Raw genomic sequence first — 16,106 nt, forward strand, 5'->3', positions numbered from 1 at the left:
CCATGTTTCAGGTTAACTAAATTATCACAACTAAAATCCCACCACAGAAAAAATATTATTCCTCATCCAGATATGCCAGCTTGAATATATATATCTTCTCCTGGGGAGGTTTTTTCATAACTCCATAAATGCTAGAGTCATGTAACTAATGCTATTACATTTTGAGACACAAACAGCTTTGAAGCAGAACTCTCCCACATTCATGCCATTGAGAATCGAGCAGGGCTATTTTCCTTCTAGTAGGAATTATGCTGAATGAAGTGGGAAATGGGGAAAAATAGAAGCGTCTTTAATGGGGAAGGGGTGAGGGAGATCAATATTGAGGGAGAAAAGGGAAAAAGAGTGAGGAGGGAAACATAACATAGAGGCTGTTTGAATTAAGCAATGATCTTATTTTTACTTACCTAAAATTTCATATAACAATATGTCCGTGTGTATGTGTGTGTGTGTGTGTGTATGTGTGTGTGTGTGTGTGTGAAAAAGTGATCTTTCAAGGCTCTTCCACATAGTTTCAGGACCTCATAAGCTCCAGCTCAGAGGGCAGTGCTATTAGCAGGAAGAACAAGAAGTGATTAGCCACTGGCAATGTTTCTTCTGTGAAACCGATAAGACTAGAGGACACAGGCCAGTTGGTATCCTGTGCCAAACTCAAAATCCTTGTGTGGATTTAGTTAGCCATGACTACAACCAGCTTGAATTGTAACTAGCTGCCTTGATTGTTCCTAGATTAGCTCTAATAGATTTTTCCCACATAGTTTCCAAACACACTGAAAACAGACATTGGAGTGATACGTGAGCTTTACAACCAGGCCTGGTGCTAAGACTACTGATGTGCCTCATGAGTTGAAAGTAAATGAAGTCTATTTTATTATTTTTTTTATTATGAATGAAATCCCTGTCTGCATGGCTAACAAATGGGACCCCACTCCTGGTCCAAATTATTGTTCAGTATCCAGTTGAGATTGCATTATCTAGAGCTATTCTGTGATCAGTAAGTCCCTCCGTAAACCGTACTCTCTCACTCTGCATCTGTCTGTCTCTGCTCTTGTTACACACTGCAGTGTTAGCCTTGATACACTAGGATGGGGTTATTCTCACATGAGGTGTGATAACACTGTGTGCTAGGTAGCAGACACAATATGGCGGATGGCACAAGAGTCTAAATGTATGGGAGAAAATCCAACTGTATTGGAACCGTGGGGATTTGATGTAGATGAGGTGACAGTTACTCTACTCAGCTATGGACTCAACTCAGCTGGGCAGTTGTGTATTCACATCCGAATGCTGTGCCTCTGGCATGTGCAGGTTACCAGCAGGTTACCATATCAGGGAATGACTAACACAACCGTGAAACCCAGCCTACGGTCTGAAAGCCGGCATCTGAGGGAAAAGCAACCAGAAGCAGGCTGTGAGGGTGGCTGAAAATACAGTCAGAATCTCAAGTGAGAAGCAAAGGACAGAACATAAAAGATATGCAAATGTTCTAAAACCTAACACTGAAGAGCAAAAGCAGGGGTAGAGAAGTAACTCAAAGGACAGTAAACTAGCGCAGGAAGGAGGCAGAAATCTTGTCACACCTAATGATATCTCCACCTTTCATGACTGGCCCTAAAGTAAAATTCAGCTTGTCTGAAGCTCTCTTCCCTCCTTTGCGGAGTCCATAGTTTGCCATAAGTCCCAGATATTGCTTATATAGAGAAATTAGAAGTTCCTAAGGGAAATTTTAGACCAACAAGAGAAAATAAAATAATAATACTAGCAGGGAATCATCTGTCTATTATCATTTGAAAAAATACATTTTGTCTAATTTCATAGGTTGGAAAAACATTTCTCCATAACTTTAAATCAGTGTAATACTAGTATCCTTTCTTCAGGGAAGAAAGTGGACCATGATCAATCACAGATGTAAATCACAAGCAAAAACCATGCAGTTGGAAATAACTAATATATTACTACATTATTAATACAATGGAAATGATGTGGAGAATCATTTGCATATGGGAGACTAAGCAATAGAGAAACCCCCAGATATGAAAAGGGTTTATTAAAATGAAGATTCATAAAATTTCACTTACAACTGAACCAATCTGTTTATACAGTCTGGATTGTGAGTCTGCCTCTCTGTGGGTGTTTTAATGAGAAATGTCTTCTAAACTAGAAATGACTTATAAACTAGAACACTTGCTTTCCACCTGGTGGTGTTTGGAAAGGTCGCGGAACCTTTAGAAGGTAGAGCCTTGCTGGAGGAAGTCATTTCCTGGGTACATGGGAGAGAATTTTAGGTTTGTATTCTCACCCAACTTCCTCTCCTTGCTCACAGCTTTCTGTATGAGGATGAAAATGTGGTCAGTTATCTTCAGGCTCCTTCTGACAGATTCACCTTCCTTGATGCCATGCCCTACCTGACAATGATGAATTCTATCTCTCTAAAAATGCAAGTCAAAATAAACCTTTCCCTGAATTACCTTCTGTCACAGCACTTACAGCAACAGAAATATACTATCTGTCTACCTATATGCCTATATACCTATCTGTGTATATATATATATATATATATATATATATATATATGCATTCATTATGCATCTATTATGCTACTTGGCCCTCACAGCTAGAAGAGATTTCAGTGGGTATAATTAAAGAGAGATAAAAATAGGCAGAGAGCAGTGTTGAAGGAACAGAGAGTTAAAGACGAGGAATGAGGGGAAAAGGTGAGAAATAAAACATGAGAAAGATATAGATGCAAAACGGAGGTAGAAAAAAGTGAATAGATGTTCAGAGGAAAGAAAGAGGACAACGGCAGAGTCATCTCATGACATTTACAGGCCCCTACTCTAACCACAGGATGCTCTGAAAGTCTGAAGCAAGAAGCAGACCTTAACAGGAGAAAGAAGGAGAGATACACATGTGTAATGACTAATGGTAGGACACCCTACAATAGGATTGATATTGGTAAATCAAAATCTACTACAGTGACTTCTTAGATCTTTGATTTAGTGAGTAAGCTGCTAGTGAGAAGCTTCTGGAAGCCTCTCCTTTACACAGACTTCCGTCTACCACTGGTTGCTTATACCTGTCATCTTCCAACTCCCTCTCCATTAGATCCTTCTCTTTATTGATTAAAGCTTATTGCCTATCTTCCAAATTCAAGATACTTCTCCCATTATTGTCCAACATAGTTGATCTTTAGAAGGTCAGCACCTTTTAAAAAATACATTCATCCATTCACTATTTTGCAACTCTTCCTAAGCTTCCCTTGTGGATACAAGGATCCTAAACATGTAGCCTGTATTATATGTCTTGACACTTTCCCTCAATGTGCTTCAACCATAAGGATCTTTTGCTCCCTTAAACATAACCACTAACTGGCTCAGGCTTACTTAAACTTGCTCTTCCCTTATATAGTGCACACATAAGTTTTTCCTAGACTATTTAGGTTCCATTTACTAACTCTTATGTTTCATTCTCCAGAAGGCCTATCCTGTGAATAAAGAATAAGCTATGTTAAATCAAGGTACACTCCACTTCCATATACCTATGATAGACGTGGATTATTACCTTCTGTCTCTCCTACCACAGTATAAGAACAGACCCTGTGGAGGTTGGCTATCTCAGTATCATACAAGTGAATTCACCATCTATCCTGGAACCTGGCTATGTAGAGTGGGGTGCAGATGCTTCTAGTCTTCATCTAGTTGCTGCTATGATGTGAAGCTTAACAGACCTGGGAAATTCACCATCTGGATCATACCCAGTTATAAAGGACAAGATAATAAACACTCCAAGATTTTCAGGTATGAGGTCCTGTCACATAGCATGAAAATGGCCATAAAGGAGATATAGCAACATAAGAAGAATGCCTGTGTCCCAACCGAGTTTTAGTCAAAGATCAGGAAAATTGAAATTTTGTCTGTCTTTCACATTTTTTAGCATTTTATTCTTCTTCAATTTTTCTTTCAATTTTAGAAATAAAATATGAGAAAGAAAGAGAGGGAGAGAGAGAGAGAGAGAGAGAGAGAGAGAGAGAGAGAGATATTTTGGCAAGTAACAAATTTTGGGTTGACACTTGACCTGATCCAGGTTTCATCTACTTAGGACTTTGCATTCTTGCTCCTCTTTATTTCTCCCAATCAATTTTCTTAATTGTAAAAATAAACAAAACATGTACACGAATAATAAACACTGCCTCTAGATAGAGAAAACTCTATTTATAGCATCCAGAACTGGTGCTTGCTTGAATCCTCTCACACGGTTTTCCAGTTTTCTTAATGTCAGAGTTCCTAACATGACTCAAAAGACTCCCTTGCATTCACCTGACACTGTCCATCATCCTCCTGGCTGCAAAGCCTTTCCAATCCTTCCACTAAGCATCCTCACTCACAGCTATGCGCTGGAAGTTGTCCTCACTTTTACCCTGACTTCATCCACATAGTTAAGTCACTGTCGATTTAGTGAAAAATGTATGTTAGTAGTTACCCATTCCAGGCTCCTGGTCAACTATTCTTACCTCAAATCCCAGACACTCCACTTCCTCTGACCAGGCAGGACTCATCTACCACTGAAAGAAGAAATTCTCTTCCAGTTTCCCTAATTGCTAGACTATGCCCATGTAGTCCAATTGTAACCAATGAGGTTTGTTAAGAAAAAACATTCTACAATTTGCGATGTTGTTGATATTTGACTGTACTGTTCAGTTTTAAACATTGTACAATGAAAGGCTTATGACATATATCAGCATTTAAGAAAACTTGCTATTCTTGTTTAGAAGTCAGATTCAGTTTCTTACTTGCACATGGTAATTCACAGTGATATGTAACCCCAGTTCCGTGGGATCTAGTACCCTCATCTGTCCTCCTCATGTATCCGGCACACATGTGGAACAGTTATATACATGAAGGTAAAGATAAACAGAACTAGCAAAAAGCTCAAAGCAATGTTTTTGAAAGAGAAAGAACAATATAAAAATGCATACAATGATTTTGGCTTTGAGAATATTGTATCATCTAAGCTTCAGGAGAATCATGATAGCTAGAAAATATATTTTGTCTACTTTAAGATGAGGAAGGGGGACTTCAAATGTTATGTGCTTCTCAGATCCGTAAGCTAAGAAGTGAGAAAATTAAAACTCATATTTGGATTTCATCTTAGGCTGGAGGCGGGCCTCCATGCAGTTAATGAATGGTTAACTAATGGTGATCCAGTCACTCACTTTCAATTACTAAATGTGATACCATGTATATTCTTCCATAGGAAGAGAATGGCCAGTGGTCACTGTTATGGAAAAAGTAAAGTGATTATCTTAAAGTAACAGATATGAAAGTAACACCACTAATAAAGAAAAGGTAGAACACTGGGTTAGAATGACTGTAAGCATACCACTGGAGATGTAGCTTGGAGCTCTGTCACACAGTTAGCATATGTGAGGTCCTCAATGCAATTCTCAGGACTGCAAAAGCAAACCAACCAAACAAAACTATGCAGATAGGAAAAGGTATTTCTGATTGTTTTTTAATTTGGAGAAGTAAATTTCGGCAATGTAAAAACGCCACGGAAATTATCTACACAAAGCATGCATATATCTAACAAGAGAGTAAATGTTAGCCTCACTGGAAAACTGAATTCCAGTTTCCATTCAATGAAGTCACTGTTACTTTGTGCCTGTGACATCAACTGTCTAATGACGATCCTGAAGGCTGGCATAAATGTGGCAGGTACTCTATTCATGTCATCTGTTTTTTTTTTTTTATCTTTGTAGCCATTTCCCAGTAACTGGTTCACAGTTGGACTCTATCTGGAAGTACTTTACCAGGCTGGGAGCTTCCTCAGCAGCGCTATGAATCTGATAGGCTATGAAATATAAAGTCCTGAGAAGGAAGAATTAAATCTCTTTGCCTAAGATCAGGACAAGCTTTAAGATCATCTTACTTCTAGTATTTTCTTTGGAATATTGTATGAGCTCTAATCAATCGGATTAAGAAGAAAGGCAGCTCTTCCCACCTCTCTGGCCTGTAATAGAGTCCCCAGAGTTTAGTTCCAAAAGCTTTTGGAGTTCACTTTTCCTCTGGACTGTGTGTCTAGGAAATCCCACCTAAGATAAAGGTTAATTCTGAAAATGTAAATCGTATGTATATATTTTTCTATTTGATTGAAATCTATTTCTCTGGAGAGACTAATAAAGTGATATGAAGAAAATGCTAAAAAAATAATGTATTTGTGAATAAATATTCCAAAATAAAACTAGCTACTAAAGTAGATACTATGAAAACACTAAGAAAAATACATTGTTCTCCACTAGATTTTGATTTAAAACAAATAAACTAGCAAGGTTATATGTACTCCTCCAAAAGTCTAAAGGGATCACAAGTGATCTCAGTGAACAATGAAATCTAGTCAGTGAAAAAAATGAAAAGTAACCTCTTAAATGATTCTAACAAACTCATTGTTATAAAAAATACATTTCTCATTGGCACAAGAAGAGGTTGACACAATAAATAGACATAAAATGGAACAGAAATTGTAAAACCTAAGATGAACTGGGGTGCATGAGGAAAACTAAAAGTTTTTCTGTGGTTTGCTGTTGTTGCTGCTGTTTGTTTGTTTGTTTTTTATCAGTTAAGCTTCAATAGAAACTAAAGGTTGTTTCCATTTTACTTTGACTCTTACACATATCAAAATGAGAGAAAGTGAAGGAAAAGAAGGAGAAAGTAAGAGAGCGAACCTAGAGGAAGGCAGGTTCACTAATACAATTTAAGAGAACAAAAAAGAGAAAAGTTGCTTGACTATATCATGTTTCAATTAGATTTTCTATTTTAGGAGATTAATACTTGACATAAAAGAAGGATAAAAGACACGGAATCCAATATTGATAAGGGTTATTTGGTCTTTATTTTCTTTTAGTTTGTTTGGCATTGTTTCAAACCACTACAGTTACATGACTTTGAGATAGTTGTCTTAAAATATTTCATTTCCCATATGTTATACAAGTTGTAAAATATGAAATAATTTGCATTCATCAGAATCACCAGTTTTGTATTAACTGGACTTTATATCTGGTCTATGGGTTAATCAGCCCAACCTATGAACTCGAAACCAGGCTTTCTTGTGGGCTTTCTGTCCTCTCAGTTTTAGACTCTTCCAAAAGAATATCTGACTGTTGGAACATATCTTGCCTCCTCTGCTTCTATTTAACATAGATTATTGTGGTTGGGATAAGTGTCCATTAAATTAAGTCTATATGTGAAGACAGCCACCAGCCTGTGGTGCTATTAGGAGATAGTAGAATGTTTAGAAGATGAGGTAAAATAGAAGGACCTAATGTCAATAGTGTTGTGCCCTGGAACTGTCTCAGGCTCAAAAGTGACAGGGCCAACCTTCTGTAACCTCCAAAACTTTGAAACAAAATTGCCCTCTGTAGATAGATATACTGTTCCTGACTAAAATGCTGGCAATGACTACTCTGAATTAATCTTGAGTGAAAATATTTAAAATTCCCCCACGATAAGTGAATATCTAGGGTGTAAAACATTGACAGAAAGCTTGCATATTTCTTTCAACCTCGATTTAAATTTTCATTTGACTGTGTAATATTTCAGCCTTGGGTTATTACATGTATATTTTGACTCATACTTTAACTCCCAAGTCGGTATCTCTCTCACTTTGCATCCTTGAAATATCTATAAGGTTCATATGCACGTGTGCCACAAGTATTTATTGATGAGGTGAATAAGTAAAACAGAAGTATGGTCTGCATCAGCAACATTCAGTGTCGAATTCTCTCCTTAAAGTTTTATGAGCAACTCAACTGAGATTGTGATATGTTCCATGAACCAGCTCATACTTAACTAAAATTTATTTTAAAACAGATTATTAAAGTATTAAAATATATTTTCTTCATAAAAGCTATACGTGAGAAAGTAAACACAGTCTGCTTTTGAGAAACACATCTATCACATCTGAAGGTCAAATTTAGAGTGGCCAAACAAAATATCACCAATGAGGAGTAATTCACTGCTCTTTTCTCTGATTATACTGATGCTCTGAAGATTTTACTTCATTAAAGACTATAAGCTATGGTCAGCACTTGGAAGTACTATGTGACACTCTTGGTTCTTTTGTAGTAAAGCACAGCATAAATTCAAACTACTCCCAAAATTTGAACAGATATTGGCCAAATTATAGTCTCTTTATTTAATAATCCACCATGGAATTAGAAGAAAAATATATTAATTCGATAATTGTTCATTGTGAGAAGTCATTAGTCAGTTTGGTCTCCAGCAGTGACAGAGACTTAAAGGTCAAATTCAAAGTATTTAGTCCGCTAGAAACAATAATGACATTCTAAATGATATCTAGACGACCTATAAGCGTTAATGCATTTCTTAAGTAAGCACTTTAGCCCATTGTTAGTGGTAGAAACAATCCTAACAATGTACAGCTAGTAGAGCGGAAAACTTTAAAGATGTGCCTTTTACAGGAAGCACTAAAGGTTAATTAAGTGACAATCTATTGAGTTGGGTGGAGGGAGCTTCTCTCTGAAACAATATCAAGTGCTAAATTGTTTTCGTAAGATCTCCAAACAATGCCAGCAAATAACTGAGACCCCCAAACAACGTTTTGCTGAAATATGCATCCCTGATGAGTAATTTCTCAGGCAGTCCTGACTCCTCACAATAGGATTCATGAGCTTAGGTCAGCGCTTTGGAATTACACTAACCAGCAGCTGGAGCAGGCGTCAGGATAATCAAAGGGCAAAGACCCTGGTGACACAATTACTCTGAACTTTCGACAGATACAGGATCCAAATAAAGGGCATGGAAACATGATTCAGAAGTAGACTGTAGTTGACAGAAGAGGACTACAGAGACAGTGAGGCCCAGGCATGAGAAACTTGACCTGCAAACAGGCAGGATTCTGAGCTTCTTGAAACCCAGGACCTCAAGAGCCATGCTGTTGCTGAATCGGTACTGCAGGACCCTGTGTACTGAATGCTTTGGCACTATGCTGGAATGATAGAATACATTTCTCCCATTTACTCATCCCTTGCTTGCAACATGTGACTTCCATTCATAAATCCCTTTGATCTATTTAATTGTTGGGTTTTAGGTAGGTTGCTATATGGGTTATTCCTTCCTTTCTTTTACTAGATTTCTTATTATTTGGGGTACAATTTTAAGTCTAGTCTTGTGATTCTTGCTTTTATTTCATTATTCTGGAATTTATGCTCTGCACCTCAATAGATCATTCTCCTGACATCTTCTGAAGGCAGTTCTTATCAATACCGTTGCACTGAAGTCTAGTGATAATGTTTTATTAAATGTTACACTGAGGCTGAAATCCCCCAGCAGGTATTCCGGACTCATTACCAGTCTGAATATTTTCTGTACCAAGATGACAATGATAAGCATGAAGCCTCAGTTGGAGACTTACCACTTATTACTTAATCCACAGACCCCCTGCAGGTGTATGTTGGTGTCTTCAAATGCCCACCCAAGGACTGTACAAAAGCTTAAAGCAAAAGTACATAAATAGTTTTTAAAGAGGTCCCTATTATACAACCTACGCTTTTTGCTTTTGGAAGATTATTATCTTACTAACAAGAAGCGAATTGTGCTTACCACTAATGTTCTTTCTTAGTATTTTGAACACTCGTTCTAAAATATTTGTTTATTTCAACGAACAGCTTCTGACATACGTCGAATTGTCATTTGATAAAATGCTTTCATATGAACAATGGAATGTGGATTAGTTCCTAAAGTGTCTCTAGATCCCATAAATTCTGCAAATGTAGCTGGCTGAACATTTTTAAATCATGAGGAGGACCTGTGTACCAGGCAAAAAAAGCCAATGGACTCAGGCCTCAGTGACAGAACAATGGGAGGAACACAGAGGACTGGGACAATGAGGCACATCCAGACATCTCAAACAATACTTGGTATCTCAGGTATAAAGCAGTGTATAACCTGATTCTTGTAATATCATGCCACTTTGTCAGAATTATTTTAAAATGATAGGCATGTAGGATTTTAAGACCAAAACAGAGACAGATTGAATCTGGCACAGATGTCCAAGGCATGCAATACAGACCAATTCTTATAGATGCTAAAGAGACCTTAACATGGCAACAAGTCAGAGACAAGACATCATGACCTGAGAGCGGGAAGTAAGTGATAAACGATTTTAATTCAGGTTTTAGGTGACAATAAAAAGGTTTCAATAACCACTGTTTAAAGGGCTTTTTAAAATACCTATACTGCTCTAGACATGGGTGTTTAAAGATCACCACCTCACAAGGAGTCACAGTGACTCACAGGCAATGACTGAGTCCTCCATGCAAACTGGAGGAGACCCGGGCAATGAGCTCATTGGTCTCAATCATTCTTGTGGAAAATTCATGTGAACGTGCTGCATTGTAGCTGATCCCTTGCCGAGGTTGTGTGCGCCATATGGAGTAATAAAACACAGTGCTAAGGAACTGATAAATTGCAAGAGAAGATTTCTTGGGAACAAAGGAGAGAGTATCACTCTGACACAAACACAAGGACACAAGGACAGAAGCATGTTTCCTGTGCCCGGGGTGACCTGGAAAGGCTAATGATCTGAAATTGACTTGGCTAAAAGCACATGAGTGGGAATCTTCTATTTCTTGTTTTTTGGCAAACATTTTCTCTTAAAAAAAGAGTAAATATTTAGACTTAAGGAATGGAAATAGAGAGCAGAAGCAGCTTTGATAATCGTATATAACCATTATAAACATATTGGCATGTATATGCAGACTTTGAAACTAAGCTATATTGAATTTAAAACATCCTGTCCTTAGAAGTTAAGGTATTCATTAGCATCATGAAAGTATGTCTACAAAATATCACTAGGTGAAGACAAGAGATTGTCAAGTTGACTGTTTATACATGTGTGCAAGGGCATAAATCATCTTATGCCTATTTGCATGTAATTTAGTTTATTTCTTCTTTGTCATTTTTCTTTTGTTTTTGTCGTTTCTTTTCTTTAAATTTTCCCAAGGAAAAATGGGTTTAAAATGCATTTAGCATTAATGGTATATTTGACAGTTTTTAATACTCTGGTTGTTTAAATATAACAGAAATAAATCAAGTAGTATTTATTTAATTATGTCAAAGTTGGTGATCAAGTTCAGTCCCTTAGGATACACATTCTATATAAAGCTAGTAAGAGTTCTTTACAATTCTTGTTTTAGAAATAGACTAAACCCACAGTTTGAAGGTTAAAAAAAAAATCAACAACTCCTTAGGAAGAAACCATTAAAACAAAATTAAGGGCTGGAAAGATGTCTCAGCCACTAAAGGCCAGGCTCATAACCAAAAATGTAAAGCAGAATTAAATAGTTTCCAGCAGAATCCTTTGCCTTTTTCAGTGTCTTTCTTTCAGAGAAGTAATCAAATTCATAATGACAGGACAAATGAAAACAATAGAGTAAATAATTACGGACGGGATGAAGAGCATATCTCACTATAAGCAGATGAATAAGTCAAGCCTTCCATGAAGCACCATTTGAAAACTGGGGTTCAATCACAATTCTAATCAGGATTTTAATAAACTATTTGGACCTTACAATTTTTAATTTTTATAGTAGTAATGTGGCAAAACTCCTTATCCATAAAGTGTTATGTTAACAGTAACATTATAGACCATTCTCTGTTTAAACTGTGCTTTAATAACTATTGTCTTCATGTTGGACAATGTAAATGTTCTGTAAAGCCCATCTTGCTTGAAGTGTGGCAATTCCTGTAATTATAGTGATTTGTTCTAGAAACAAAATAACTTGTCTCTCTAGCATCTCAACTGCATACCCCTTAGACCTAAAAAATGACAGCCAGGAGAAATGTATTATGACCACCTAATTTTCTGTAACTCGCTGCTCAGTGGTTCCCTGACTACTAACTAACTGTAAGCTCCAGAAGAAAACTTCCTAATTCCTACCACTATTCTGCTACCTCTTTCTTACTTATAGCCACCTGAGCTTATAAGTAGGATGTAGGACAGCATACTCTGAGTCCTACAAAGACTCCCTCCCTCAGAAGGTTTTTCTTCACAGAGGCATGCACTATCTTACAACAGCATACTGGTGTACCAGACTTTTCGAGCGTTTGATAATTGTAATTGGAGGCTTAGACTGATGTGAACAGAGATTAAATTTAAAGTATTTTGACTCTTGCCCTCCAAGATCAACTAGACCCCAGAGGATTGTGTGGCATCTCTCAAAAAAGTTGCACAGTTGACTATGAATCTCGTGGGGGACCTATGCTCTTATTCAGAGGGGCCAGGAGACCCCACTTTGCTAGACTATAACCAGTATTTTTTAAAGACAAGTAAATACAGGCAGACATGCTGCCTATGGTTTCCAGGAAGGCAGAGGCAAGCAAGCCTGTGATTCATTCTCACAAAGTGGATCAATTAGAAAACCAAGGCTAAAATAGCAAGGTCTCCTCCCAAGTTCAAGAGAATCCCAAGGACCAAATCCTCCATTGGTCTTAAGCACACAGCGGGAAAGTAACTAATAATAAATAAAATGATACAACAAATAATCAGTCAGCCTTTACAGGCCTCTCTGTGTTCTTGACAATCCAGGCTAAATATTCACAGCCACCCAGGTGTAACCAAATTAAAGGACTCTTCATGTTTTGCCTAACCATAAACATATTGTTGACTGTATATTCCTAATGAACTCTATTCATGTCTTCTTTGCTTTAAGGTCCACACGATTAGACTAAAATCACACTAAATAAAACCATCCCATTGGTGAACAGTTTTAATGAACTCTGCATTTTCATAATAAAAATGGGTTAAGTCTATTACAATCTCAATACTGGTACTGTACATTGCTGTTCCCTGTATATTCAACTGTTGTCTTTACCAACAGTCAGATGGTCCTGGGACAATCTAACTCCATTTATCTGGGCCCTCCTGATTGACCTCCAGTACCTGGAAATCAGAAAAAGGAGACACCCTAAACCAATCTGTGCCACCAGTATCAGCTAGAAGAAGCTAGACTGACTAAACATCCATTTCTTTAATGATTTTAGGTTCTCAGCTTTTGAGAGGATGTTAGTTAGCTAGAAAGACATCAGTGTGCTGACGAGCCATTGAGTCTCATGGTGTGGTCGTCTTAAGAAGAAGGTCCCCCATAGGCTTGTGTATTTGAATGCTTTGTCACCAGGAATTAGAATTGTTTAAAGAGATGAGAAGGTGTGGCCTTGTTGGAAGAAATGCGTCACTGTAGGTGTGCTTTGAGGTTTCAAAAGTCCATTCCAGGCCCAATGTGGTGCTCTCTCTCTCTTCTGGCTGCCTGTGAATCCAGATTTGAACTCATAACAACTTCTCCAGCAACATGTTTACCTGCATCCTCCCACGCTCTCCATTGTAATAATGGACTGGCCCTCTGAAAATGTAAGCAAGCTCCAATTAAGTGCTTTCTTTTGTAAGAATTGTCATGGTCACAGTGTCGCTTCTCAGCAATAGAACTCTGACTAAAAGTTGGTTCCAGGATTTTGTGGTGACCTGACGAACATGCCACTTGTTGGCAGAATGTGGACTTTGGGATGTAGGAAGGCAGTTGACATTTTTAAGTGGGGCTTAATGGGTCATTCTAGTAAGAGTATTGAAAAGACTGGTGCTGAAAGTAATGGAGGTTGTGATGGCTCAGATCACGGGGTTTTAGAGGGAAAAATATGAGTGAATGACTTAGATGCCATTCTTGTGATATTTAATGAAGAATGTGGCTGCTTTCTGCCCTTATCTCCCTGAACCCCCTCTCCCCTAAAAATTCTACTGGAGGATAAATTGAAGAGTTTTTGGATTAATATCATTGACAGAGGACATTTAAAGACAGTTTTGACTCTGTTGTGGGATTATTAGTGGCCAGATTTATGCAGATTTATAATGAAAAGGAGCAAGCTGAGCTAGGAAAAAATACAAAATATACAATTTGGGGAGAAAACGAGCACCAGGAGGTGCAATGGTGCTGACTCCAGTGATGGAGATTAAAACGTTTAAAGAGAAACTGTGGAACCAGCCCAGGAGAGAGAAGTGTGTTGTAGTCAACAGAGCTGAAAGAGTTTGGAGACCTGAAAAGCCCTTTGACATCAAGCATAGAGAAGTAGGAGTTGGAATTTGCTTATTGGTTGTTAATCTTGCTTTTGTACCATAGTTCCTCTATGCTCTTTCCTCCCTGTTGGCATAGCACTGTGTGGGCTAACCAATTGATTGTTGGAAATATAAGATCTGTTTTTCTACTTTGATTTTACAAGGGTTACAGTTAAGAAACTTCCATAAGTCTCAGAAGAGACTTTGGGCTTTTAAACAGTTTTGAAACTGTGACAGAGTAGTGGAGATTCTGAAGTTGGCCTAAATGCATTTCCGTGTTGCATTATAGCTACAAAGGTGTGGGACCAGGAAATGGGATGTGATGGGCTGAATAAGAATGGCTCCCAGAGACTCATATATTGAAATACTTAATCGCCAGGAAGTAGCACAATTTAATTAGGAGGTGTGGCCTTATTGGAGGAAGTATGTCACTGGAGGTGGGCTTTGGGGATGCAAAAGCCCCCATCAGGCTCAGTGAAGCTCTCTTTTTCAACTGCATGAGGATCCAGGTACAGAACTCTCAGCTACTTTTCCAGCAACACGTCTACCTGTGCTCCCCATCATGATAGTGGACAAAACCTCTGGAACTATAAGGAAGCCCCAATAAACTGTTTTCTTTTATAAGCATTACCAGGATCATAGTGTTTTGTCACAGCAATAGAATCTGGACTGAAATACACAATACCATCCTTCACAACTTCTGAAACCATAGACTGTCTGAAGGTATCCTGATGAGGAAGCCATCTTGTCCATGAGAAAATAGCTGCAAAACATGACAACTGCATACCTTTCTACCTGTATAAAAGAAATGAGTAATCAGATCCAAGCTTGTTCCTACAAAGACCACTCTGCAGGCTTTCTCCAAGTAAAGTCTTGTCCTGTCTAGTCACTCATTCCTTTGTCAGTTTTTCTTTATTGCTGACCCTACAGTAAATTGTTTACTTTTTCATTAATTTAAATGAGGCTTGTGTGGGTCTATCTTACAGTACAGCATTTTATACAGGCAAACATGTAAAATTTATACACTGTTCTATTTCAATTTCTGTTGTCATGGCCAATACATGACCAAAAGCAACTTTGAAGAACAAAGAGTTCATTTGGCTTTACAATTCCAGATCAGACTCGATGATTGGGAAAAGTAAAAAAAGAAATTGAGGGCTGGAGCTTGAAGCCAGTCATAATTGCTAAGCCACTAGTACCCATGACCAAAGAACACCCATGAAAACAACAGGAATTTCAGAGGATGCTGATTGTGTCTGGCAGCCTTGTGATACTACAATGGAGGATTGGGACCTCCTGCATCAATTAACAACCAAGGCAATACTTCACAGGTATACCCATGAGCTGATCTGGTCTGTGCAATTCCTCAACTGAGATTCTCTTGCTACATAATTCTGTAATGTGACAAGGTGACAGGTAAAGCTAACCAGGATATGCATTTTATCAAAATGGATCTTGATAATTAATAAAATGGAGGATCTGTGAATAAATAACATGTTTGCATTAAGGGATCTTAGGAATTAGTGTCCAAATACTTCCTAAAATGTTATATAAAATTATAGTGACTATATTTTCTATGAAATATTAAATTATATCTTGATAATTGTGTGTGTGTGTGTTGCCTAGATGTTTACATGGGTGTAGGTATATGTTTATGTAGATGCACAGGCCTGTGTGTGGATACCAGAGGTTGATGTTGGGTATCTTTCTCAATCTATCTCCACTTACCAAGTCTAACAAAGCAGGGTTACGTCGTGAACTCAGCTCGTTGGTTCTTCTAATCTTGCTAGCCTTCCTCCTCTATGTCTTTCTCCTAATCTCTGGAATTACACATAGGTGAGCCACCACACCCATGCAGCCTTTGGATGAATGAAGAAGATTTGAAATCATGTTGTCATCTGCTGAGCTACCTACCCCAGTTCTCTATCTTACTGTCTCTAAAATCATGTGCTAGCTTTGAATGAAACATGATCATACTGTGTTTTGTTTTG

Source organism: Rattus norvegicus, chromosome 5 (genome assembly GCF_036323735.1).
Source record: "Rattus norvegicus strain BN/NHsdMcwi chromosome 5, GRCr8, whole genome shotgun sequence".
In the NCBI taxonomy this organism is placed as follows: Eukaryota; Metazoa; Chordata; class Mammalia; order Rodentia; family Muridae; genus Rattus; species Rattus norvegicus.